This window comes from Balaenoptera musculus, chromosome 1 (assembly GCF_009873245.2).
Source record: "Balaenoptera musculus isolate JJ_BM4_2016_0621 chromosome 1, mBalMus1.pri.v3, whole genome shotgun sequence".
NCBI classification, from domain to species: Eukaryota; Metazoa; Chordata; class Mammalia; order Artiodactyla; family Balaenopteridae; genus Balaenoptera; species Balaenoptera musculus.
This window is the reverse complement of record NC_045785.1, coordinates 33,478,597-33,506,272: the sequence shown is the minus strand read 5'-3', so window position 1 is coordinate 33,506,272 and position 27,676 is coordinate 33,478,597. Positions and strand designations below refer to the sequence as shown.

General features: G+C 39.9%; 1 protein-coding gene across 9 annotated transcripts in view; it reads left to right on the top strand.

Moving 5' to 3' along the window:
• Window positions 1-558: 558 nt before the first annotated feature.
• SCMH1 (Scm polycomb group protein homolog 1) overlaps window positions 559-27,676 on the top strand; it is a 200,428-nt gene continuing 173,310 nt past the window's right edge. For 7 of the 9 annotated variants that reach the window (XR_005021424.1, XM_036864994.1, XM_036864929.1 and 4 more), the window contains exon 1: window positions 561-673. The gene's annotated coding sequence lies outside the window, so the exon portion shown is untranslated. Of the gene's footprint in view, window positions 674-24,167; window positions 24,187-27,676 lie in introns of those variants that run through there. The other 2 variants (XM_036864965.1, XM_036864921.1) reach the window with 2 other exon arrangements.

The following is a 27,676-nucleotide window of genomic DNA, read 5'->3' as shown; positions in this document are numbered from 1 at the left end:
ATTGAATGCTATCCCGTTAGAAGTGAGAGTCCTGGGGTAGAAATACGAGGTAACTCGCTCAAGGTCATCCATCACTCTTAGCAGGGCAGGGATTCGAGCCGCGGAGCTCCCGCTCTTCGCCCGAGGCGGCGCCCCGCGTCAGCCAACCCGACCTGACGCCTCTTGGGTCCGCCATCTCCCCCAACCGCCCACGCGCGGGCTCGGAGCGGCGACAGCGGGACTCGAACCCAAGTACCCGAGCCCTCTCCAGACCTCAGTTTACCCACCCGTGAGACGCGGCGTGTAGGGCCGGTGGGGACGCGGGTCTGGGCCCAGGGGTCGAAGGCAGGAGGCGGGAGGCAGCGGAGGCTGGCGGGGCCTGGCCGCTCGGCGGCGCCCTCCCCGCACCGCCCCACCCCCGCGCGAGCCCAACTGCCGAGGCGCTCGCCACCCCGCGGCCGGAGGCCCGGGGGGCGGGGCCGGGAAGCCCCCGCCCCGCCCCCGCCTCAGCCAACGCCGCCGCCGCCTCGGTCGAGCCCCCAGCCGCGCGCCAGCCCGCTGGCCGGCTGGCAGCCGCCGCTCTCCGGAGCCGCCCCCGCCCGCCCCCTCCGCGCGTCCTCCCTCGCTCGCTGCGCAGCGGAAACATGGCGGCGGGCAGGGAGTGAGCTGCTCCGCGTCGCCGCTGCGCCCGCAGGTAAGCGCCTCGGCGGCCGCCTCCGCTCTCCAGGAAAGCCCGCGCCCTGAGGGGCTGGGCCGCCAGGGGCCGCCCCGGGCGAGAAGGAGGCGCCAGGACCGGCCCGGCCGCTGCCCCCGCCCCTCGGGCCCGACTGTTCGTCTGTGTGTCCCGGCCGGTCGGCCTGTCTGGGGTCCGAGCGCGGCCGTCCCCGGCCGTGTTCTTGGGCCCGGAGCTCCGGCGGCTCGTTCTGCTTACGCGGCCGGGCCAGCGGGGCCCAGTGTCCGGCCCGCGGCCCTGACTCAGTAGAGGCGCCCCGGGGGCCCCGCGAGGGAAACTCAAGGACACGGGGGGGCGGGGACCCTCTGGAGGGTCCGCATCGCGGGCGGTCCGAACGGCGGTCGCTCTGTCCTGGCCGGCGGGGCTGGGTCGGCCGGAGAGTGTTGGCTTTGGGCCGAGGGCCGGGAGTCGGAGGGGCTGTCAGTCTGCTCGGACAGGAGAGCTGAGAGATGCCTGTGGATCCTCGCCGGCCGGATCCGGTTCGGGGCGGGCGAGGACCGAGGTCGGCGGACAGCGTGGCCCATCCGAGGGTCGGGGGTGCGAAGGGCGGGGAGCTGTCAGCAGCGGTCCTCCGGGCTGGCTCCTGTGGCGGGAGCTTCGCCGGGACAACTCACGTGTGCCGCCGGAAACGGGCGCGGAAAGCAGGTTTCCAACCTCCGACGGGGGCGGGAGCCGCTGGGCACCGAGGTGAGCCAGCGGCCAGGAGGGCTGGACACGTGGGCACAGCTGTGGGCCAGCCCCGGAGGAATGAAAAGGGGTTTCCAGGAGATAGGTGAACCCCAAAACATCTCCAGACTGGAAGGGAATTTAAAAGTCATCTAGGGTCCCTTTCCCTCATCCCATACCAAAGTAGCTTTGAAAATCCCAAATTCTACCCTAATAATTTGACCAGTCTGAACATCTCCTCCAGTGATGGGAAACCGATCTCTTCCCAAGGAAACCCAAAACCTATTAAGTTTCTGCAAGAAGCTCTGTTGGCCCCAAGGATTGACCTGCTTAAATATAAAGTACTCTATTCCGTTTTTCACTTCTGTGCCGTGTTTTGAACTTAAAAAAATCTAGTCCTGTTTGTTTAAACCAACTAAAAGAGTTATTATTTTGTGGAAAATTTGGGGTTTTCCCTCATTTTAAAAAATGTCTATAAACACTTTATCAAATGAGCAAATGTATATCGATTGGAATGCACCATGCAAATAGAAGAGCTTATTATTTTTTACACTGGGAAAGAATTGAGTCTGGCATCCCTAGTTTGATGCCAGACTGCAATTTAATATTTAGTTGGAGAGGGAAATGCTTTATTACATTGAACTCTTTGCTCTCTTTCTAACTGCCAACAAAAGGCCCAAAATTACTATGAAAAGAACATTTTTTTGTTGTTGCTCATATACCAGCATTATTTTTTACTTGCTTTTTCATCACTGAGCCTTGGTTTGTGGGGTTAAGTTTTTAAATAGTGTCTTTACCAACAACTTAAACCCCTGCCTAAGCAACCCTGCAGGTTAGTAATTTTTTAAGCTTAGCAGAGATGTGATGACCTTGTAGATAAAGTGCCAAGCTCTTATATCCAGGATGCTGTTTATATTCTAAGCAAAATTTCACTGTTTTTATAACATAGACAAGCACATAACATAGACAACACAGCGGTCAGAATTAGTTCTTTATCTTTGTTCTTATATCTTCATTTTTTCAATTGGTCAGTGGTTTTGAAGTTCCTAGCACACGTCAAGTTTTGATCTCTGTTATGTTTGTGCAAATGCTGTTTCCCTTTTACGTAAGTTGGGTAAAACTTTGTATAGCATCATTCTTTACAGAACTGTGCAGACTCAGGAAAAGCTCTGGTTCCTTCCCTTCAAAGGACTTGGAGTTAATGGTAGGAAATACTAAAAAACTGTGAGAAAGCACTGGTGTGAACATCCCACTGAAAATGTAAACTCAACATCTTCTAACCTTTACTCTATACTTAGTGTGTCTACTATGTGTCAGGCACTGTGCTATGTACTATGTTTAGCTGGGTAGACAGAGATGAATAAGATGCATTTCCAATCCTTGTGAAGTTGGTAAATTAGATGCTGAAATAGGTCATCTCAGGATAAAAGGTGAGAGCTATGCCTGTGATGCTGTGGTTGCATCAAGGGGAGGGTGCTTAGACTAGCCCGGGACTTGAGGGAAGGCTTGAGGAAGAGACGACACCTGACCCAAGTCTTAAATGGTACGTAGAAGTAAGTCAGGCAAAGATGAGTAAAAAATGTGCTTCAGACAGAGAGAATAGCTTGAGTAAAAGCATCAGTGTGAGAAAAGGAATGGCTTGCCTAGAGAACCACAAGCAGTTTGGGACTGCTAAGAAATAACAATGAAGATGTTAAGTGGTAAGTTGTGAGGCCAGAAATACAGTCCGAGGCCATGTCATGGTAGACCCTGTATGCATAAGTATCTTGAAATGAATTCAGTGGGTGATTTTTTTTTATCACTGAAAGGTTTTTATAGATATGCTTGAATAACATTTTTAAAATGTGGTTATAGGGATGAGGAGAGAGGGATGAAGTTGAGAGAATCTGTGAGGCTTTATGATTGATTGGGTGTGTAGATCAGAGGGTGAGGAGTCCAGGGTGATGCTCATGTTTTTGGTTTGGGTGACTTGGGGGATGATGGTGACATTAACTGAGACAGGAAACACTGGATAATGATTTCAGTTTGGGACTTAGAGGTTCTGTGATTTCTTGAGTTAGGTCAATGAGCAAATGTAGAAGTAAGATAGAAAAAAAAGGTTGTGGTCAGAAAGTGGAATATTAGAGTTAAATTGTCTGATGTGGAGCTCTTCTAGGTGACAGCTAGGTCTCTGTGTGTGAGATGCTGAAGTACAGCAGAGGTGAAGGTCGGGTGAAGCTGAGTATGACAAGGAACTGCGAGGCTATTGTATTGAACGAGTCTTCTGCATGGATAGTGAAATGATTTAGGATGCTAGGACGCAGGGAAGAGAGAGGGATTGTGACCCAGGTGCAGTGAATATAGGGGATTAATCTGGAGGGTGGTAGATGACAGATGAGGAGGAGGGGTAAGGAGTGATATAGCCAGGTGGTGGAAACCTCAGAGGAGGAGAAATTTTTAAACACAAGAATAGAAAAGTAATGGTTTTTGACTTTTCCTTCCTGGAAGCAGGATTCTGATCTCTTCATCTTTATTCAGGTCTCATATTAGTCATTCTATTGGCTCTGAAGAGTCTCTTCTAACTCTTGGAAAGTAAGAGGGCAGATATCCTACATCAAATCCTTTCTGCTGATACTTAATGATGAAGTCCATGGAGGTTTTTTTCCCTGATGGTCAGTGGATAGATAGGAAGCAATCAGTAGTGAGGATATACTCATGGTTTCTGGGAAGAGTATAGTGGCAAGAGCCTGGGCTTTGGGTTAGAAAGATGGATTCAAATATAGGCTCTGTCACTTGCTAGCCTTAGGACTATAAGCAAATTGTTTAACCTCTGTGACTTTCAGTGTCCTTATGTGTAAAAAATAGATTTCTACTTCATGGAGTGTCACAAAGGTTACATGAAATAATGTGTGTGTGTGTGTGTGTGTGTGTGTGTGTATACACACTAGAAAAGCAACTGGCACTTCAGAGGTGCAAAGTAAATGTTAGTTCTCTTCCAACTACCTTTAAGGGACTTAAGCTCTGATGGCAGAAATGAAATTTTTTCATGCTTACCTAAATTGTAAGGCAATAAGTACTCTAAGGGAGGTAAAGCAAAGTGATATAGGAGTTCAGAGGGTGGAGCCATCATTTCTCAACAATTGGAACAAGGTTAGGCTTTACACTCAAGATGAATTTTATTTGAGCCTTGGAGAACAAATTTAAATAGATTAAATAATTTAGGTAGAGCTCCAAAATGGGGAAATTATAGGATATGTTTTTAAAAATTGATAGTTGCCAGAGGTCAAGTATTGTATTTGTGTAAGTCAGTAGTGAGAGATGTGGCTAGAGAGGTGGGCTGGGGCCATAGTATTAAAGACCTGAAACTTTGGAGTTTAGACTTGATTCTAGATATACGAGGGAGCCATAGATTGTACATCCTCCCTTTCTACCTCAGTTTCCTATCTGTAAAATCTATAAGCATTAATTTAGAAACTTTGGATTTGTGTTTGAAATAAATCAAGTAAGAAATTCACATTTGAAAATAAGTTCCTATGTAGACCAGTTTTCAGTTAAAATAACTACTAGGATTTATTTTGGAGTTGTAGCTTAATCTTTGCAATAACCTTGTTTGGTAGATAGGCTTAGTGGAGTTAAAAGAAACATACAAGATCTCACTGGTAGAAAGTGACTAAAGATGTTCTAATTTCAATTTCTTTCTTATACTGCCATACTGATTTAGATTTGAAAAAGAAGCCTGGGTCCTCAGTGTCACTGAATATTAATAATACAACCCAGGGCTGGTCATTTTGCTTCTGTGATCCTCAGTTCCCTCATTTGTAAAATGAGGGAAGGTATAGGTCTAGGGCTTAACACTTTACATAATGTGAATAAGTACATACTAGATACTCAGATGTTGCCCCCACCCCCGGCAATCTGTAAATGAGGGAATTTAACCAAACCATTGTCAAGGCCTTAGTGCTAACTCCCTAGCTATCAGGGAACTGCTAGAACTAATTATTTTGATAACCTTTGGCCATATAAACCCAGCAAGTCTTATCCTCTGTTACCTTTGTCCCAGCTCCTCCAATCATCTGTCTTCTGTACTGTTATTCCTGTGCTGACTCGGCTTCCTCTTCCTCTTTCCCAATCTTGCTTTTTTTTCTCCCTTTCAAACCTTTCCACTTGTTCTCTGAAACTCCTGTTTTCTACACTGTTAACCATTTTATGGGATGTTTTAATGTGTGTTCTGGCCTTAAATGGAAGCCAGGGGAGTAAGATCGCTTACTCTAGCCCTTCTGAATGGGTGCAGCTCATTCTCCCAGACCACTCCTTGCAAAAGGAGAGAGATAAGGATGACTGTAATTTTTTATGCACCACTATTTCACACATTTCCAGACCTCTGCTTCTCTGCGTTCTTAAAATCCCTGTGCTCTCTGGCACAAGGGCTATGCCACTCTTGTCTTCTTATATAATAGATCTTCTCTATCATTTAGGACCTAGCACACACAGTCTTCCTTTCCATCTCAATTTTTGGCCTTACCCTGAGTGACTTCAGTATTCACATGGATGATCGTTTCTTCAACACATTGACCTCTTCAACTGAAGTGATCATCTTTTTAGCTAATGAGCTCCCATAGTCACACCATGAGCTTTGTTCTCACGCAAAGATGGCCCACCTCTGAAATTATAAATGAAGACATGCAGATTTGTTCAAAATTTCTTCTCCTGCCTGACTTTTGAGGATCTACTAGATCTTTTCTTTGACCCCACCAAGGCCTGTCTTCACTTCCTTCCCTATCCAGCTTAATTTTCTTAGTCTCTTGCTATTTCATTCACTCTCTTATCATTATCTTTTATTCCCTTGCTCTTTTGTCCTTCTGTCCCTGTCTGGGCAAAATCCCGAACTAATCTCTCTCTTCTTGCCTATACTAGCTCTACTGAGCCCTGCTGGAAAAAAAATCACACAGTTATACAGATTGCTGCCACTGGGGAGATGGGAAGATGAAGAAGGATAGGTGATTACAATTGCATATTATTGAAGTATGTCACACATTTTTCTACTTAATTTGAAACATACAATAACCCTGTTAGAGAGGATGCCAGATCATTATAAACTCTATTTACTGATAAGGAACTGAGGTGTAGGTGGATCAAATGATGTGCCCAATGCCAAATAGCTAGTAAATGTCAGAATGACAGCTTAAAACCAGGTCTTCTTACTACAGATTCTGTGTTTTGTCCAGAATGACTCATTGCTTCCTATGACTTCCTTTTTAAGACTCTGTGCTGTCTGAACCTCCTGCTGGTTCTGTTGTAAGTAGTCATATATTAATTTCCTTCCATTTTAAATCATATAAAGGCTGATGCATTATTTTCCCCTCTGTATTTACTATAGTTGTTACCATTGTTAGCTTTTAAAATTGAAGCGTATACATATTGTATATTCATTTTAATCACTATGTCTATTGTTCATTGATGTATTATGGGCACATTTCTAAGTGTTTTCTTATGTAGTAGAATTGCTTTACACTCACTTTTGTAGACTTTCCTCTGGGGCATTCAAACATGGTGGAACTAGAGGCTGTTTTAGTCATTATGTTCTGCAAAGTATAATAGAAAACATGAGAGCAAGCATACTTGTTCTTGGAGATATTTAAGAAGAGAGCAGACAGCTGTTTGTCTTAGGTGATTTAAAACTTTGGACTTCCAGTCCTGATTTTTTGGTGCTCTGTCTTATCTCCAGTTATCTCAAGGGACTGCCAGAAAGTCTCCAAGCTAAATTAAATTTATTTCTTTAAATATAAAAGTTTATAAAACCTAATAGGCATAGAGGGTCACAATTCCAAAATAAGAGCTTAAAACATTGTCTAATTTTTTTATGTGTGTTTTTTCAGTTTTTCATTCATTCATTCAACAAATATTTATTAATGTCTGCTAACTGGCAGACACTGTGCTGTGTACAGTGACAAAGATGGAATTCACCTGTGAAGCCATCTGGTCCTGGACTTTTGTTTGTTGGGAGTTTTTAAATCACAGATTAAATTTCAGTGCTTGTAATTGGTCTGTTCATATTTTCTATTTCTTGCTGGTTCAGTCTTGGGAGATTGTATCTTCCTAAGAATTTGTCCATTTCTTCTAGGTTGTCCATTTTATTGGCATATAGTTTCCTGTAGTAGTCTCTTATGGTCCTTTGTATTTCAGTGGTGTCATTTGTAACTTCTCCTTTTTCATTCCTAATTTTATTGTTTGGGCCCTCTCCCTTTTTTTCTTGATGAGTCTGGCTAAAGGTTTATCAATTTTGTTTATCATTTCAAGGAACCAGCTTTTCGTTTCATTGATCTTTTCTACTGTTTTCTTCATCTCTATTTCTGCTCTGATTTTTATTATGATTTTTTTCCTTCTACTAACTTTGGGTTTTGTTTGTTCTTTTTTTTAATTAATTTATTTATTTTTTGGCTGTGTTGGGTCTTCGTTTCTGTGCGAGGGCTTTCTCTAGTTGCGGCGAGCGGGGGCCACTCTTCATCGCGGTGCGTGGGCCTCTCACTATCGTGGCCTCTGTTGTTGCGGAGCACAGGCTCCAGACGCGCAGGCTCAATAGTTGTGGCTCACGGCCCCAGTTGCTCCGCGGCATGTGGGATCTTCCCAGACCAGGGCTCGAACCCGTGTCTCCTGCATTAGCAGGCAGATTCTCAACCACTGCGCCACCAGGGAAGCCCTGTTTGTTCTTTTTTCTCTAGTTGCTTTAGGTGTAAGGTTAGGTTCTTTATTTGAGATTTTCTTATTTCCCGAGGTAAGCTTGTATCACTCTAAACTTCCCTCTTAGAACTGCTTTGGCCATGTCCCATAGGCTTTGGATTGTCGTGTTTTCATTTTCATGTGTCTCTAGGTATTTTTTGATTTCCTCTTTGGTTTCTTCAATGATCCATTGGTTGTTTAGTAACATATTGTTTAGCCTCCACGTGTTTGTGTTTTTTGCATTTTTTTTCTTGTAGTTGATTTCTAATCTCATAGAGCTGTAGTTGTAAAAGATGCTTGATATGATTTCAGTTTTCTTAAATTTACTGAGACTTCCTTTGTGGCCCAGCATGTGATCTATTCTGGAGAATGTTCCATGTGCACTTGAAGAGAATCTGTATTTGGCTGCTTTTGGATGGAATGCTCTATAAATATCCATTAAGTCCACCTGGTCTAATGTGTCATTTAAGTCCTGTGTTTCCTTATTGATTTTCTGTCTGGATGATCTGTCCATTGATGTAAGTGTAGTGTTAAAGTCCCCCACTGTTATTGTATTACTGTCAACTTTCCTTTTATGTCTGTTAATATTTGCCTTATATAGTATATTGAGGTGCTCCTGTGTTGGGTGCATATATATTTACAATTGTTGTATCTTCTTCTTGGATTGATCCATTGATCATTATGTAGTGTTCTTCTTTGTCTCTTGTAGCAGTTTTTATTTTAAAGTCTATTTGTCTGATATGAGTATTGCTACTCCAGCTTTCTTTTGATTTCCATTTACATGGAATATCTTTTTCCACCCCCTCACTTTGAGCCTGTATGTGTCCCTAGGTCTGAAGTGGGTCTCTTGTAGACAGCATATATATGGGTCTTGTTTTTGTATCCATTTGGCCAGTCTATATCTTTTGGTTGGAACATTTAATCTGTTTACATTTAAGGTAGTTATAGATATGTATGTTCTTATTGCCATTTTCTTAATTGTTTTAGTTTGTTTTTGTAGGTCTTTTTTCTTCCTTTCCTCTTTTGTTCTCTTCTCTTGTGATTTGATGACTATCTTTAGCGTTGTGTTTGGATTCCTTTCTTTTTTGTGTGTATATCTATTACAGATTTTTCATTTGTGGTTACCATGAGGTTTTAATACAGCAGTCTATATGTATACATGATTGTTTTAAGTTGCTGATCTCTTAATTTCAAATGCATTTCAAATATCCTGCATTTGTACCCTCCTCCTGTCACAGTTACTGGTTTTGATATCATATTTGTGTGTGGACGATTTCCTACCTATCCTGTATGTTTGCCTTTGCCGGTGAGCTTTCCCATTTTCATAATTTTATTGTTTCTAGTTGTGGCCTTTTCTGCTTAGAGAAGTTCCTTTAGTATTTGTTGTAATGCTGGTTTGGTGGTGCTGAAATATTTTAGCTTTTGTTTGTCTGTAAAGCTTCTGATTTCTCTGTCAAATCTGAATGAGAGCCTTGCTGAGTAGAGTATTCTTGGTTGTAGGTTTTTCCCTTTCATCACTTTAAATATATTGTGCCACTTCCTTCTGAACTGCAGAGTTTCTGCTGAAAAATCAGCTGATAATCTTATGAGGATTGCCTTGTATGTTATTTGTTGCTTTTCCCTTGTTGCTTTTAATATTTTCTCCTTGTCTTTAATTTTTGTCTATTTGATTACTCTGTGTCTCAGAGTGTTCCTCCTTGGGTTAATTCTGTATGGGACTCTGTGCTTCCTGGACTTGGGTGACTGTTTCCTTTCCCATGTTAGGGAAGTTTTCAGCTGTTATCCCTTCAAATATTTTATCAGGCCCTTTCTCTCCCTTTTCTCCTCCTAGGACTCCTATAATGCAAATGTTGGTGCATTTGACGTTGTCCCAGAGGTCTCTTAAACTGTCCTCATTTCTTCATTCTTTTTTCTTTATTCTGTTCCATGGCAGTGATTTCCACCACTCTGTCTTCCAGCTCTGTACAGTGACCAAGGTGAATGCCATAATTTTAAAAATGCACAGATAGGCCACAGAGTTAAAGAATATATTTATGGTACATGTAACAGCTAAATATTACTGTCTGTATTAACTAGGGATTCCTACAAATAGGTTAGAAAAAGACAAATCAATAGAAGAATGACAAGGTATAAAAGAGGCAACCTAAAAGTTTATTAGCCATTCGCTGGTAATTAGTTCCTGTAGGAAAATTAAAGTTCTAATGAGATGTCATTTCATACCTATTAGATTGGCAAAAATTAAGAAATCTGATAATACCAAATAATGGTGGGAATGTAGAGTTAAGGGAGCTCTTGGACACTGTTGATGGAAATAGAAATTGCACAACCATAGTGAAGAAAAATTTGGCAATATCTGTTAAAACTAAAACGCACATAACCTACAATCCAGCAATTCCACTCCTAGGCAGATACCCTTTAGAAACTCTCCTATGCATGTATAAATATTTATGCAACATTTTTATAGCAGAAAGTTCAAACTAGTCCAAATGTCTTATTTATAAAAGAAAGAAAATATTGTAGTATATTTACCTAATGGAATCCCATACAATAATGAAAATGAATGAACTAGATCTATATAGTAACTTGGGTGAATCTCACAAGTAAAAAGTTAAGTAAATAAAGCAAATGGCAGAACACATTTATATTGTATAAAGCCCAACATTCATGTATTATTTAGGGAAGCATACTTACATAATAAATGTTTAAATAAATGCATGGTAATGATAAATATCAAAGTAAGGATAGTGGGTATCTCTGAAGGGTAAGGTGGGGAGAAAAGACCAGTAATACTGCTGGGAAGAGCACACAGGAGCCTTAAATTGTATTGGTAAATATTTTTTCAACTAGGCTGTGGATATATGGGTGTCCATTCATTATTCTTTATATATCTGAAACATTGTATTATATATGTATTTTTAAAGAATAATAGCATGTAATTCTTGTTATGAGTTTAATGCAGGGAGGGAAGGAGCAGCAGAAATATAAAGAGATGTTATTAGAATGAATCATGTAACTGTTTTCTACAGGTCTGAAATGGTCTAACATAGGCAACTTCAAATGGCTCAACATCATTCAATCTAATGTAACAAGGGCTCTCATTGAAATATATTCAAAGTAATATGGGAACACAAGGGCAGGAACAATTGACTACCAAGGCAGAAGGAGAGAGATGGTCTTTGGAAAAGCTTCAGAGAGAGAGAGAGAGAATGACATTTAAACTGGATCTCAAAGGTTGGGAAGGAATTCACTAGATAGAATGAAGAGAAGAACGCCTTCCACATAGGCAGAAGTAAAGACCCCTTTGCATGGATGGAATCCCCCAGGTGGAATATGTGGAGGTCACAGAAATGTAGCAGAGGAAGAGACTAAGGAGGAGAACAAAAACAGCAAATATCTGTATAGCATTTACTATGCATTTTATATACCTGTAAACTCATGTAATCCTCCCAGATGGGGAAACAGGCACATAACAGTTAAGTAACCTGTCCAAGGTCACAGGACTAGCAGATGGTGGAACCAGGATTTGAACTCCAGCGATCTAGGTCCAGAGTCTCTGCTCTTGGCCAGTAAGCTATTCTCTGGATCACTACATTATAAGCAAAATCAGGGGAAACCGGTGTTTTGAATGCCAAAGGAACAGCAGTAAGTTTCAAAAAGAAAGGAATAGTCAGCAGTGTGCAAGGCCCTACGGAGATAAAGTAGGAATACTACAAAGAGACCATTGGATTAAAAAAAAAATCATTGTGCTCTCAGTTACAGTAAGGGATACCAAGATGATAGAGATGTGGGTATCTCAGAATAGTAGTGATTCAGTCCACCAGTTCAGTGGACCAATGATTATAATTCCATTTAATAATGAAGAAGATGGAGTCAGGGAGACTATTCAGAATAGATCCTCTCTCTATTTAAGTATTTGATATATCAACACAGCTGAAAGGATTTTCATCCTCTGCTGTCTATATCGTAGTTTCTCTAAAACTAGGACTAATACTGAAAATTTTGTTTATTCTTCTGTATCTTCTGGTTTTAATAAAGGTAGAACTTAAGCTATGTTGATTTAGTGGATTTTCAGAATTGAGTGATATTCTAAAGATCAGTAGTTCAATTTCCAATATTTCATACACGGGAAGGTGAAAGATACCTTATAAGTACCGTGGTATGTGGAAAGAATTAAGGCTTGGTGGTTAGGAGTCCCCACTCATGTCCTAGTCTGCCACTCACAGGCTTTATGATTTAGGCAAGGGGGTGCAGTAGGTGATCTCTAAGATTTCTTCCAACTCTCAAGCTCTGTGACTAGTAGGTCAACTATTCAGTGAAGAAAATGACGCCTAAAGGAGGGACATGGTTTGTCCAGGGTCATGAAAACTGGAATTGATTCTCTTGACACTCGGTCCAAGAAATCTGATGGAAGAATCATCGAACATTTGAGTGGCTGCTGTATATCAGGCAAGTGTTAACTACGTAAAAACATACATGCACATGAATCGTTTCACAGTTTATTCATCCAGTGTAAAAGTAACAGCCATCATCATCTGTGTTTGTTTATGTATATCCTGCCTTATTCCAGAATGTATTTAAAGCATACCTATTCTGTGTAACAAACCATGCTTAGAAAGGGAATAAACTTAAGTGTCTGTCAGACACACTGCAAAATGCAAACATGTGTTGATCTCACCCACCCTCATATAAATATTATTAGCTCCATTGTATATGTAAAGTAACTAAGACTCAAAGATATCTGGCCAACATTATACAATTTATTAGTGATAGGACTCAGTTTCAAACCCAGACCATCCTGACTTCAGCCCTAATGCATCTTTCCATTTTACCATGTATACTTCCCACAAGCAGTGTTATATATCTCTGAGGCTTCATCAGTACAAGAGGCAAGGTTTACCTTAAGAATTACCTTGTTTTTTAGCTGAATATATCCTGTTCCACCACAATAGGTAAACTAGAAGGATCCCTGAATAGAAGAATGAAACACTTTAGTGAATCAGTCATTCTTATTTTTAATTTGAGCAAACTTATGAACAATTTCCTTGTTAGGGTTAGTGCTCATATTTTAATAAATTGCAGGGACTTCCCTGGTGGTCCAGTGGTTAAGAATCCGCCTTCCAATGCAAGGGACGTGGGTTCAATCCCTGGTCGGGGAACTAAGATCCCACATGCCGCGGGGCAACTAAGCCCGTGCACCACAACTACTGAGCCTGCGTGCTGCAAATTACAGAGCCCACACACTCTGGAGCCCATGCACCGCAACTAGAGAGAAGCCCACGCGCCACAACAAAAGATCGCACATGCTGCAATGAAGATCCCACGTGCTGCAACCAAGACCCGATGCAGCCCCAAAAAATAAATAAATAAATAAATAGCAAAGTTTCTGTACCCCCTCAACCCTTGGTGTACATCCACTGCCTCCTTAACCAACAGATATTTGCCAGCTATGTACTAAGGATACAAAGATGAGAATAAGATAAGATTCCTTCCCTCAGAGAGCTTACTATCCAGGTGATAGTTGGGATAAAAAGTTATTATAACTTTACCTCTGTGGTCTTCCTCCCCAAAACCTATAACTCTAGTCTAATCATGAGAAAAACGTTAGACAAATCCCAATTGAGGGACATTCTGCAAAATACCTGAACAGTATTCCTCAAAACTGTCAAGGTCATCAAGCAAGGAAAGTCAGCCAAAAAGAGCCTAAGAAGACATGACTACGAAATGTAATGTGTTATCCTGGGAACGGTAATGGGATCCTGAAACAGAAAAAGGATATTAAGTGGAAACTAAGGAAGTCTAAATGAAGTGTGGACTTCAGTTAATAGTGTATCAGTATTGGTTCATTAATTATAACAGATGTACCATGCTAATAATAGGGGAAACTGTGCAGAGTATATGGGAACTCTGAACTATCTTTGCAGGCTTCCTATAAATCTAAAATTGTTCTAAAATAAAAGCTTATTTTTTGTAAGTAATAATAAAGTTAAAATAATTTTATATGCTATTTCTTTGGAATTTAAACACATTTCTTCATAAAATGTTCCCAATTTGGTTGACTCATTTGATGGGACCAACAAACTGCAGTCTGTTGATTGATGCATGTGCTACATGTGTATGCTAGGTGCGTGCCATATAAATCTTTTCTATCTCAGTGTCTTATACATACAGATGACAGAAATAGGCCAAGTGCTAGTCAACAGAAAGGACTCACACAAATGTAAAAAAAATTCTTACTACATAATATTGCTCGTTAATTGGAAACACAGAACACTTATTTGTAGGGATTGTGGCTAAGTACCCACGCTGGCTTGTGAGCAAAAATGATTCAGTTCACATAGGAATGTTATTTTATTTGATCTGTTTGTGTGACACTATAAAAAGGTGCTAATACCTGTTTTCACTGTATATGAGTGTGAGTTGGATAGTTATTTTTTCTAAAAATGCTTTATAAGATTAGTGTGATTCTTGGAGTGAGATCAATTTAAAAGTCCTGGACTTAGTTTTAAGAAAAAACTTCTTGAGAAATCGCTTAATCAGAGTTTACAGTTCTTTCACTAAGTGTATCTTCCTCATCAATTATAGTTGTGCCTACATTTAAGGGAAACCACTCACAGAAATTTATCTTCAAAGGATATATTCTGTAAATAATTATTTAATGACTTTAGATGTCCTGTCTCTATAGAAAGCTTAGAAAATAATACTAACAGATACCAGTAGAGCTAGCAATTCTCTTGCTTCTTTATTGATCCAGAACTTACTCTCCAGACTCCCCAACTCTTAACGCTCTTATTTCCACAACACCTCCACTTAATTATTTAATGCAACTTTACTTAATGAATAAGCAAGGATTGCTTATTTGGGCTGAATTCTATTAACTGCCTTAACAATAAATAGATTTTTTTTATGCTGACCTTGACAGTTAGGTGTCAAAGTTGCCTTCTTGAGAACAGCTAGTTGAATTTGGTAAAAAGTAATGTTTTTATTGACTTCTTTATTCTTTTTTTTTTTTTTTTTTTTTTATTTATTTATTTATTTTTGCTGTGTTGGGTCTTCGTTTCTGTGCGAGGGCTTTCTCTAGTTGTGGCAAGCGGGGGCCACTCTTCATTGCGGTGCGCGGGCCTTGCACTATCGCGGCCTCTCTTGTTGCGGAGCACAGGCTCCAGACGCGCAGGCTCAGCAGTTGTGGCTCACGGGCCCAGTTGCTCCGCAGCATGTGGGATCTTCCCAGACCAGGGCTCGAACCTGTGTGCCCTGCATTGGCAGGCAGATTCTCAACCACTGCGCCACCAGGGAAGCCCTTTATTCTTTTAATATGTTAAGTTCCCTAATGATGGCATTTAAATTAATCATTATCTGAAAGAGAAATGTCAGTTCAGGCAATCTACTAATTCGTTTCTGATTATTAGTTATTAGTGAAAACCTGTATTTAGGTGCTTAATACAGTAAATGTTTAAATAATAAGTACTTAATACATACTAGTTATATCCAAATTTGAATTAATGGACTGTATTCATTATACCTAATTTTTTCTTTGTGTGCTCCTATACCTTATATTGAGAAGGAACTGTATTTTGCACTGAACACATTTTGGAAGTAACTTTGTTGTCTGATGGATAGGGGTTTAAATCCCATGTCTGCCACCTCTAATCTACCGAAAAGATCCTTAGATCATTCTGTTGATCAGACAGGTTCAGCAGTCCCCGATGTATTTGTAGGTCTTGTCTTTTCTACAGATTAAAGAACACAAGATCCTGGAAGGCAAGGCAGCATCTTAAACTTTTAGTGCCCACAGTATACCATGGTGGATTCTGGTACAGTGGTGGGCTCATAGTATGTTCTAAATAAATATTGTTATAATATCCTTCCTCTGTGTTACTGGGAAATAACAACTATTGTTTGATACCGTGTAGGAGGAGACAACTAGACTTTTGTTGAGTGTTAAACTTTAGCCTAAACTAGTATTTCCCCAATTTGCCTGATCATCTGGAACACTTATTAAGAAATAACAGATACCCTGACCTGGAGATCGTTTCTGTAGATTTGGGGTAGTGCCCTGGTGATGCTTTTGAAAAAAACAGTGCATTTTAAAATATTGGTAGTGTATTAACACTTTTTGGTTGTAAAGGGCAGAAATCCAACATAAATGGATTGCAGCCAAAGGGGAAAAAAAAAGGAATTTATTGCCTCACTTATTTTGAAACAGGGCCTAGGGAAGGAAGGTATTAATCTGATCCTTACTTCTGGATTGTATCCTAGCTTTATCAGGCGAGGAATGCATAACAGAGGTGCTTGGGGGGACCCTAGGGAATTCAAGGGAACTCTCTTATGTTTCCATAGCTGTAGGTCCTACCTTTCTGCCTTTGTTTGTACCATTTTTATTTTAGCCCGGGGTAGTTTCCGAACTCAGCAAGGCTTGTGTGCAGGCTCTAGGTAGAAGGAATCTTTTTATTTTTTTTACAAAAGTGATATTTTCTTCCCAGTACTTTCAGATTGACCAGTTTAACTCAAGACTGATACTCTCCATTATGCACTGGTATGATCTGACAGGTTATAAATATTTTTAATATCTCCCCTATTTCATATTAAGCAGTTTGTTTTTTATAGGAACTGATTGAAGTCTGTCTGCATAGCCAGTACATCCTGTGTTTTCCCTACCACGTCTTGTTTTTGCAGTGTGCCTTGGTAGTGGTGAGTCCTGGTAGAAGACCACAGTTTGATAAGCCATCTCCTACTGCATAAGGGTGGCCAACCTCAGCATGAGATAGAGGTCTGCACTGTGCTGTTCCCAACCTTGATCCAGTCAATTCTACATCTTAGGGACTCATTTATACCACCCCTCTTCCACGTACCAATTTCTGTCTCATAAGGGTCTTTGGATAGAAGCAATAGAAACCAACTCTGGTTAACATAACATAAAATTTACAGTTTTAACCATGTTTAAGTGTACAATTCAGTGGCATTATGTACATTCACATTGTTGTACAACCCTCAGCACCATCCATCTCCACAACCTTTTTTCATCCTGCTAAACTGAAACTCTGTACCCATTAAACAATAACTCCCCATTCCTCCCTCTCTCCAGCCCCTGCCCCACCGTTCTTTCTGTCTCTCTGATTTTGACTACTCCAAGTTTCTCAAATGAGTGGAATCACACAGTATTTTTCCTTTTGTGACTGGTTTATTTCACTGAGCATAATGTCCTCAAGATGCATCTGTGTTGTTGCTTATAGAACTTTTAATGAACTAGCCCATCTACCTTTTTGACCTCTTGTCACTTTTCTCCTTGCTTTCTGTGCATCAGTCATACTTGCTTTTTTTCTGTTTTGTGGACTATTCATGCCCCATCCCCCTTATATGCCTGTTCTCTCTGCCTAGAATGTTCTTTCCCCTTCTTTGCCTGGTTACTTTCTGCTCATTCTTTGGGTTTCAACTAAGACATAACTTCTTCAGGGAATCCTTCCTTCATCTCCCAGAATCTATTTAATCTCTAGGTAACGTGATTTCATAGTACCATGTGACTTTCCTTTGTAGTACTTATAATAGTTTTAAATGAATCATCTATTTATGTTTTTTTGGCTGAGTAATGTCTGTCATGATGGCAGGGACCGTGTCCTATGTTCAACATTGTATCCCTGGCACCAAGTATGTAGTAGGCGTTTCAGTAAATAATGTTACCTATATAATAAATAATATTAAAATTTATTGACTTAATGAATTTAGCTCTGGAGATTGATGGCTTAAGGTCTTTCTATGAAAATCTACTTATCCAAGCCTTACTTGACTTGAAGAAATGTCCCTTTTCTATGAACTTGAAAATCCTTATTCATTGTTTGCCAGATGCTTAACATTTACACGAGTAATCCTTATATCATCTTAAATCTTCTGTTTTTTCATATTATTTATCTTTTGTATTTGCCAATTTGTCTTCCCCTTTTAAACAGCCACTAGTTACTTTTTGACTTTCTAAATTACAAATCTGGTCTGTTGTGAAACCTTTAGGGCAGTGCTTCTTAAACTATGCATGTTGAAGGAGCAGTATTTTTCATTCATTTTAGACTAATAATCTTATAAATATAATAAAAATGAATTGTTAGAAACCTGACATTTTAAAAAATCTAAGTATAAACCACAACATTTTATTAGGTTTAACAATATAAAGTTATTCTGTTAAATTATAATACAGAGTTTCTAAGTGCTTACTCTCAATTTCTGTACTTATGGCAAGCTGGTAACCATTTGCTGATGAGAACTGTACATAAGAGTACTAAACTGCTTTAGATCTCTGTGAAGGAACACCAGGGAGGGGGTCTCAAGGTGAGGCAGAATGTATAGACTCTGCTTCCTTACTGTCCTTCTACCAGATAAGCTCTGCAGTTATTATTGTTATGTTTTGCATAAAAATGTGTTTGAAGATAGTTTTTTTTTTTTTTTTTTTTTTTGGCTGCGTTGGGTCTTCGTTGCTGCGCGCGGGCTTTCTCTAGTTGCGGTGAGTGGGGGCTACTCTTCGTTGCGGTGCGTGGGCTTCTCATTGCGTGGATTCTCTTGTTGCGGAGCATGGGCTCTAGGCACGCGGGCTTCAGTAGTTGTGGCTCGCGGGCTCTAGAGCGCAGGCTCAGTAGTTGTGGTGCACGGGCTTAGTTGCTCCGCGGCATGTGGGATCTTCCCAGAACAGGGATCGAACCCGTGTCCCCTGCATTGGCAGGAGGATTCTTAACCACTGCGCCACCAGGGAAGTCCCTGAAGATCTTTAAAAAAAGGTTTGAAAACCTCTAATCTGCAGAATATGTTCCTTGATCTTTATCTGATTCTAACCTAGTCTTCTAATTCAGTCACTGCTTCCTGATATGTATTCCTATGCTTGGATCATTTATTGTTTTCCACAGAACATCACACAAGCCCTTTTACTACTTAGTATTGTACTTTTCTACTTCCCTCTGCTTAGTTAGAATTTCCTAAACTTCCTTCTCTGTCTGGAATAGGATGAGTTCCCTAAATTTGGGTTCAAAAATCACCTCCTCTGTGAAGCCTTTTCATTTCATTTAGACAGAATTGGTCTCCACCTTTAACATACCTTTAATAACTACATATTACATTCTGTTATAATGTATTTGCTTATCTATCTCCATATAGATTAACATGGTTCAAGTCCTAGCCATCCTTATATCCCTAGCCCAGGGACCAGCACATAGTCAATAAGTATTGACTGGATAAATTGGGAAAGTCATCAATATTTGGTGTATATTTCAGACATAGAAACTTCTTATTTGGTCTTGAACAAGCTGTGTGATTTTCTCTTCACTAGGGGACCTATCCTTGGGTGTTGAGTATGACATATATAATAAAGTTTGAAATATTGGTCCTAGAAAAATACAAGTAATGATCCTCCTGCATTGAAGCTCTGTGTGTATAGGGTATATAGAGAAGGACATTAAAACTGGATTAGCCTTGAAATTGGTTTGATTGAAAATTTAGAAATCTGATCCTTTAAATAGCACCCTTGTTTTGTTTTATCTAATTGACTTTGTCTGTTCTTGCAGTTTTATGAGTGACCTATAAGTGATCTCCTGTGGTGACTGTTTGGCCTATGGAAAAAGTACAAGATTTGGAGTCACATGACCTAGATATTCTAATCCTAGACCTAGTGATTACTAGCTTTGTAAACTTTATCAGTCATTTAAACTCTCTAAATCTTGTTTTCTTCAGTTGTAATGAAGGGATACTAATATTAGCCCTTTGCACCTCACAAGATTGTGAGGGCCAAATGAGGTAAGAGTATATGAAAGTATATATGAGAGTATATGAAACCCCAGAAAGTGTACTATTGACTGTTTGCTGTTTGACTTCAGAGAAGTTTAATTCTTTGTACCTTAGCCTATTTTTTTATATAATGGGAATAATAATACCTGTATGATAGGTTTGTTGTGAGAATTAAGTTATTCATAAAAAAATGTCTAGCAGATTGACTTGGGTGTTTGACTAGCAGTCAATTTACATTGTCTTTAGCATACACCCTTTCTCATCCCCCACCCTGAATTAGGATTGGATAATAATAATGGTAAGAAATGACAGCAAGCAGAGATTAATTATTTATTTACTAAATGCTGGTCTATGCTTAATTCTGTGCTAGTTGCTGTGGCGAAAATGGAGATATAATAACAATGCCTTACATTTCGTTTTAGATATTCAGTATTTATTTAGCACTCACTCACCATGTGCTAGATACAGAGGATAAAGAAATAAACATGAAGCAACCCACCCATCAAGGCTCATAATTTAGCAGACAAATAATATTAGACAAATAAATAAATTGTAATACAGTATAGGGCTATAATATAAATGTGTACACTCCAAGGAAGAGAGAATGATTATGTATGAGAGTATGAGGAAAGCTTCTCAGAAGAGGTAATATATGAATTAGGTTTAAAGGATGCATGGAAGTTTATCAGGTGGACTGAAGCACTGGAGGAGAGGGCATTCCAGATGGAAGGTATCAGCATATGCAATGTTTGGGACTACGTATATAAGTAGTTGAGTGCTACTATGGTATTAAGGTTGAGAAGGGGTGACTAAAGATGAAGTGAATCTGTTCACATTTGAGGTGGCAACCTGAGGTTTAGTGAAAAATTTTGAGGATAGGCAAGTACTAGAAGGAAAAAGAAGATTAATAAAGATGAAGTAACTTTGAAAAAAAAAAAAAAGATGAAGTGAGAGGGTAGGCAAGGGCTGGATCATCTAAAAGATCTGTACACCATCCTTAGGAGTTTAAATGTCACCCTGTAGACAAAGGGAATCTGTGAGAGTTTGGAGTAGACTACAAAGAGGATCTCTTAGACGTTATAGGAAAATCACTTTGATGATATTGTGGATGACGGGACCTGGGATCGTTACAGACTACCTAAATGCTTTCAGATTACATACTCATCTGATTCTTCCAACATGCCTTTGAAAGTTGGCAAAGCAAGAATTAATCCCATTTGACATATGAACCAGTGAGAATTAGAGATGGCACTGGAAATTAGTCAGGGTCAGTACAAGGACTAAACCTAGGCCTTTTCCCAATCTAGTTTTAGTTTCACCACAATACATTGAAACTCACAATCCCTGCTCCCAAGTGAGATTGAAGACTTGTTGGGGATGTTAAAGGGTAATTTCTTTAAAAGAGTAAAGTCATTTATTCACAATAGCCGAGATATGGAAACAACCTAAGTGTGCATCGATGGATGAATGGATAGAGAAAATGTGTATATATATACAGTGGAATATTATTCAGTTAAAAAAGAAGGAAATCCTGCCATTTGTGACAACATGGATGAACCTGGAGGGCATTATGCTAGGTGAAATAAGTCAGACAGAGAAAGACAAATACTGCGTGGTGTATTTTAAGAGTATGTGGACTCTTAAAAAAAATTGAACTCTTAGAAACAGAGTAAAATGGTGGTTGCTAGGGGCTGGAGGGTGGAAGAAATGGGGAGAGGTTGGTAAAAGGGTTGGGGGGGAGGTAAAATCATGACTCACACAAATACAAAATGAACAAAAATTTTATTTAACTCATTAGTTAATGTAGTAAACAGAAAGAGTACGAAAAATGGTTCAAAAGAGGACTCAAAGTACCACATATTTATAGTCAGGGTATTCTGAAATTAGTTTACAAACAAATGCAACAGTGCTCAATATTCATAGAGCAATATCAATTGAATTCCTTGTACACAGTTTGCATTTCAGTGGACAGGAATTATTTCCATTAATATCAATTTTCAGCAAAGCTATCAGTTTACAACAAACTTGTAAAATTGCCTAGTCAGAGATAGACCAAGTAACACATTTCTGTAGGATCAGAGAATCTGGAAGCCTCCATCCTTCTATTGATAGAACATGCCATTTCAAAACCTTTCACTGGGGCTTCTCTGGTGGCACAGTGGTTAAGAATCCGCCTGCCAATGCAGGGCACACGGGTTCTATCCCTGCTCCGGGAAGATCCCACATGCTGTGGAGCAGCTAAGCCTGTGCACCACAACTACTGAGCCTGCGCTCTAGAGCCCGCGAGCCACAACTGCTGAGCCCACGTGCCATAACTAATGAAGCCCACACACCTATAGCCCGTGCTCTGCAGCAAGAGAAGACACTGCAATGAGAAGCCTGTGTGCCACAACGAGGAGTAGCCCCCACTCGCCGCAACTAGAGAAAGCCGGCGTGCAGCAACGAAGACCCAACGCAGCCAAAAATAAATAAATAAATAAATAAAATTTTTAAAATTAAAAAAAAAACCTTTCACTATTTTTCCTTATAGAATTTAAGACTAATTCTCAAAAAATTCAGATTGATAAAAGACATTATAAAATTTAGGGATAAATTGTGTGATTGGACTAGATTTGCTGTGGATCAGGATCTTCTCTAGTTTTCTCTACTAGTCTGTTGTTATGAATAAGTGATTCTTCATCTCAACAGAAATGTCCTTTGGAAAATGGCTGAGTCATAAAGTCCCATTGTGCAACCTTGGTCCCCATTCTCACTTTCTGTTTAGATTACCTGCCCAGTACACTTAAGTGTTTGAATTACCCCTTCCCAGAAGTGACAACTCTGCCCCCAAACCCATCAGCCTAGATGTTTGGACCCTAATGCCCATGTTAAAAAAGTCTTCTAGGTGTCAGCTGTCTGGATTTTCTAAGCATTACCTCTGCAGTGTTCCTTGGCATAATGCTGTCTTCCCCCTTAGCTCTGTGATGGGTTTTAGAAGAGTCTCTTTTGCTGTAATATAGTAGGTGCATTCCTAAGAAGCTTTGTGTCATGGAGAATTAGTATGACAATACTTGTTTAAGGGGTTTTTTTTCCTATATGAAATTAAAGATGCTTATATAGCTCTAACTATATGGCTATAAAATCTAAAATTTTGAGGAAATCCAGTATTTGTTTTTGTTTAACTTTTGCAAAAGAATCTTTCCTTGCCTGTCTCCGCTAGCATCACTTTATAACATTTATTGCCCATTGTTAGGACAAAGCACTAAGTCACTCAAAGCAGTTGTTTTACACTTAAACAATATCTTTGTCTTTTTCTTTCTTTCATTCTTTCTTTATCCCCTCTTCCCTTCACTTTCCTTTCTTTCTTCCCTCTCTTTCCCCCTCCCTCCCTTCCTCCCATCCTTCTTCCTTCCTTCTCTCATTCCCTCTCTCTCCCCTTCATATTTCCAAGTAAGATATGTCAGGATGATGCAAATAATGTTTCCTAAAGCCATATGTAGGTATATCTCTTTGATTTAATGCTGCCAGCTTAAGGTTATTCATCTATTCATATCATCTGTACTACCATCAGTGGGTTTAAGGGAACATGATCCCCAAAAGACTGCCCCCACTTCAGATGCCAGCCTCAAGTGTGATCCTCAGGCCACCTACACTTCCAACCAATTGGCTACAAATCTGGCAGGTTCCTGTGACCCCTCTCAGGTTCAGTGATTTACTAGAACAACTCCCAGGACTCAGGAAAGTGCCATACTTACGATTACAGGTTTATTGTAAAGGATGCAAATCAGGAACAGCCAAATTAAGAGACACACAGGGCAAGGTCTGGGTGAGTCCTGAACACAGAGCTTCCCTGTCCTCTCTCCGTAGAATCAGGGCACATCACCCTCCTGGCACATTGATGTGTTTACTAATTAGCTCACTCCACCGAGCTTCAGTGTTCGATTTTGGCTGGGGTTTCATTATGTAGGCCTGCGTGGTTGGTGTTTCTGGCAACCAGCCCCCATCCTGAGCGATCTCTTTAGCATAAACTCACATGTGTCCAAGGGGCTAATGAATAACAAAGATACTCCTATCACTTGGAAAATTCCAGGGATTTTAGAAGCTCTTTGCTAGGAACCTAGGACAAAGACTAGACAAGTTCCTTATTATACAGCAGCTGGCATATAAAAGAAAGTTTAGCATAGTAGTTAGGAATAGTGTAGTAGAAGGTTATTTTATTAAGTTTTATTGGAGTGTAGTTGCTTTACAACGTTATATTAGTTTCTACTGTACAGCAAAGTGAATCAGCTATATGTATACATATATCCATCTTTTTTTTTATTTCCTTCCCATTTAGGTCACCACAGAACATGGAGTAGAGTTCCCTGTGCTATACAGTAGGTTCTCATTAGTTATCTATTTTATACATACTGTCAATAGTGTATATATGTCAATCCCAATCTCCCAATTCATCCCCCTGCCACCTTCCCCCTTGGTATCCATACGCTTGTTCTCTGTCTTTGTCTCTATTTCTGCTTTGCAAATAAGATGATCTACACCATTTTTCTAGATTCCACATATATGCATTAATATACGATATTTGTTTTTCTCTTTCTGACTTCACTCTGTATGACAGTCTCTAAGTCCATCCATGTCTCTACAAATGACCCAATTTCATTCCTTTTTATGGCTGAGTAATATTCCATTGTATATGTATACCACATCTTCTTTACCCATTCCTCTGTTGATGGACATTTAGGTTGCTTCCATGTCCTGGCTGTTGTAAATAGTTCTGCAGTGAACATTGAGGTGCATGAGTCTTTTTGAATTATGGTTTTCTCTGGGTATATGCCCAGTAGTGGGATTGCTGGATCATATGGTAGTTCTATTTTTAGTTTTTTAAGGAACCTCCGTACTGTTCTCCATAGTGGCTGTATCAATTTACATACCCACCAACAGTGCAAGAAGGTTCCCTTTTCTCCACACCCTCTCCAGCATTTATTGTTTGTAGATTTTTTGATGATGGCCATTATGACCAGTGTGAGGTGATACCACGTTGTAGTTTTGATTTGCGTTTCTCTAATAATTAGTGATGTCTAGCATCTTTTCATGTGTTTGTTGGCCATCTGTTTGTCTTCTTTGGAGAAATGTCTGTTTAGGTCTTCTGCCCAGTTTTTGATTGGGTCGTTTGTTTTTTTGTTATTGAGCTGCATGAGCTGTTTGTATATTTTGGAGATTAATCCTTTGTCAGTTGCTTCATTTGCAAATATTTTCTCCCATTCTGAGGGTTGTCTTTTTGTCTTGTTTATGGTTTCCTTTGCTGTGCAAAAGCTTTGAAGTTTCATTAGGTCCCATTTGTTTATTTTTGTTTTTATTTTCATTACTCTAGGAGGTGGGTCAAAAAAGATCCTGCTGCAATTTATGCCAGAGTGTTCTGCACTCTTTCTTTGTTTCTATTTCATTCATTTCTGCTCTGATCTTTTTGATTACTTTTACTAACTTCGGGGGTTTTTTTGTTTTTCTTTCCCTGGTTGCTTTAGGTGTAAGTTTAGGTTGTTTATTTGAGATGTTTCTTATTTCTTGAGGTAGGATTGTATTGCTATAAACTTCCCTCTTAGAACTGCTTTTGCTGCATCACATAGGTTTTCATTGTCATTTGCGTCTAGGTATTTTTTTTATTTCCTCTTTGATTTCTTCAGTGATCTCTTGGTTATTTAGTAGCATATTGTTTAGCCTCCATGTGTTTGTGTTAACAGTTTTTTTTTTCCTATAAATGATTTCTAATCTGATAGTATTGTGGTCAGAAAAGATGCTTGATATGATTTCAATTTTCTTAAATTTACTGAGGCTTGATTTGTGACCCAAGATGTGATCTATCCTGGAGAATGTTCTGTGTACACTTGAGAAGAAAGTGTATTCGGCTGCTTTCAGATGGAATGTCCTATAAATATCAATTAAGTCTATCTGGTGTAATGTGTCATTTAAGGCTTATGTTTCCTTATTTATTTTCTGTCTGGATGATCTATCCATTGGTGTAAGTGGAGTGTTAAAAATCCCCCACTATTATTGTGTTACTGTTGATTTCCCCTTTTACGGCTGTTAGCACTTGCCTTATGTGTTGAAGTGCTCCTATGTTGGGTGCATAAATATTTACAACTGTTATATCTTCTTCTTGTATCGATCCCTTGATCATTATGTAGTGTCCTTCTTTGTCTCTTGTAACAGTCTCTATTTTTGTATTTATTTTTTTGGCTGTGTTGGATCTTTGTTGCTGCACGCGGGCTTTCTCTAGTTGTGGCAAACAGGGACTCCTCTTCATTGCGGTGTGCAGGCTTCTCATTGCGGTGGCTTCTCTTGTTGTGGAGCACGGGCTCTAGGTGCGCGGGCTTCAGTACTTACAGCACATGGGTCCTAGAGCGCATGGGCTTCAGTAGTTGCGGTGCACGGGCTCTAGGGCGTGAGGGCTTCAGTAGCTGTGGCTCGCAGGCTCTAGAGCGCAGGCTCAGTAGTTGTGCCACATGGGCTCAGTTGCTCTACAGCATGTGGGATTTTCCCAGACCAGAGATCAGACCCATGTCCCCTGCACTGGCAGGTGGATTCTTAACCACTGTGCCACCAGGGAAGTCCCAACAGTCTTTATTTTAAAGTCTATTTTGTCTGATATGAGTATTGCTACTCTAGCTTTCTTTTGATTTCCATTTGCATAGAATATCTTTTTGCATACCCTCACTTTCAGTCTGTATGTGTCCCTAGGTCTGAAGTGGGTCTCTTGTAGGCAACATATATACTGGTCTTGTTTTTGTATCCATTCTGCCAGTCTGTGTCTTTTGGTTGGATCATTTAATCCATTTACATTTAAGGTAATTATCAATATGTTCCTGTTATCATTTTCTTAATTGCTTTTGTTTTGTTTTTGTAGGTCTTTTTCTTCTCTTGTGTTTCCCACCTAGAGAAGCTCCTTTAGCAGTTATTGTAAAGCTGGTTTGGTGGCGCTGAATTCTCTTAGCTTTTGCTTGTCTGTAAAGCTTTTGATTTCTCCATCGAATCTGAATGAGATACTTCTTGGGTAGAGTAATCTTGGCTGCAGGTTTTTCCCTTTCATTGCTTTAAATATGTCCTGCCACTCCTTTCTGGCCTGCAGAGTTTCTGCTGAAAAATTAACTGATAACCTTATGGGGATTCCCTTGTACTGGGTTGGCCAAAAAGTCCATTTGGATTTTTCCATAAGATGTTACAGAAAAACCTGAATGAACTTTTTGGCCAACCCAGTATGTTATTTTTTGCTTTTCCCTTGCTGCTTTTAATATTTTTTTCTTGGCATTTAATTTGTATTAGTTTGATTAATATATGTCTTGGCATGTTTCTCCTTGGGTTTATCCTGTATGGGACTCTCTGCGCTTCCTGGACTTGATTGACTATTTCCTTTACCATGTTAGGGAAGTTTTCAACTATAATCTCTTCAGATATTTTCTCCGGCCCTTTCCCTGTCTCTTCTTCTTCTGGGACCCCTATAATTTGAATGTTGGTGTGTTTAATGTTGTCCCAGAGGTCTCTGAGACTGTCCTCATTTCTTTTCATTCTTCTGTCTTTATTCTGCTCCGTGGCAGTTATTTCCACCATTCTATCTTCCAGCTCACTTATCTGTTCTTCTGCCTCAGTTATTCTGCTATTGATTCCTTATAGTGTATTTTTCATTTCAGTTGTTGTGTTGTTCATCACTGATTGTTTGTCTTTAGTTCTTCTAGGTCCTTGTTAAACATTTCTTGTATCTTCTCGATCCGTGCCTCCATTCTGTTTCCAAGATCTTGGATCATCTTTACTATCATTACTCTGAATTCTTTTTCAGGTAGATTGCCTATTTCCTCTTCATTTATTTGATCTTGTGGG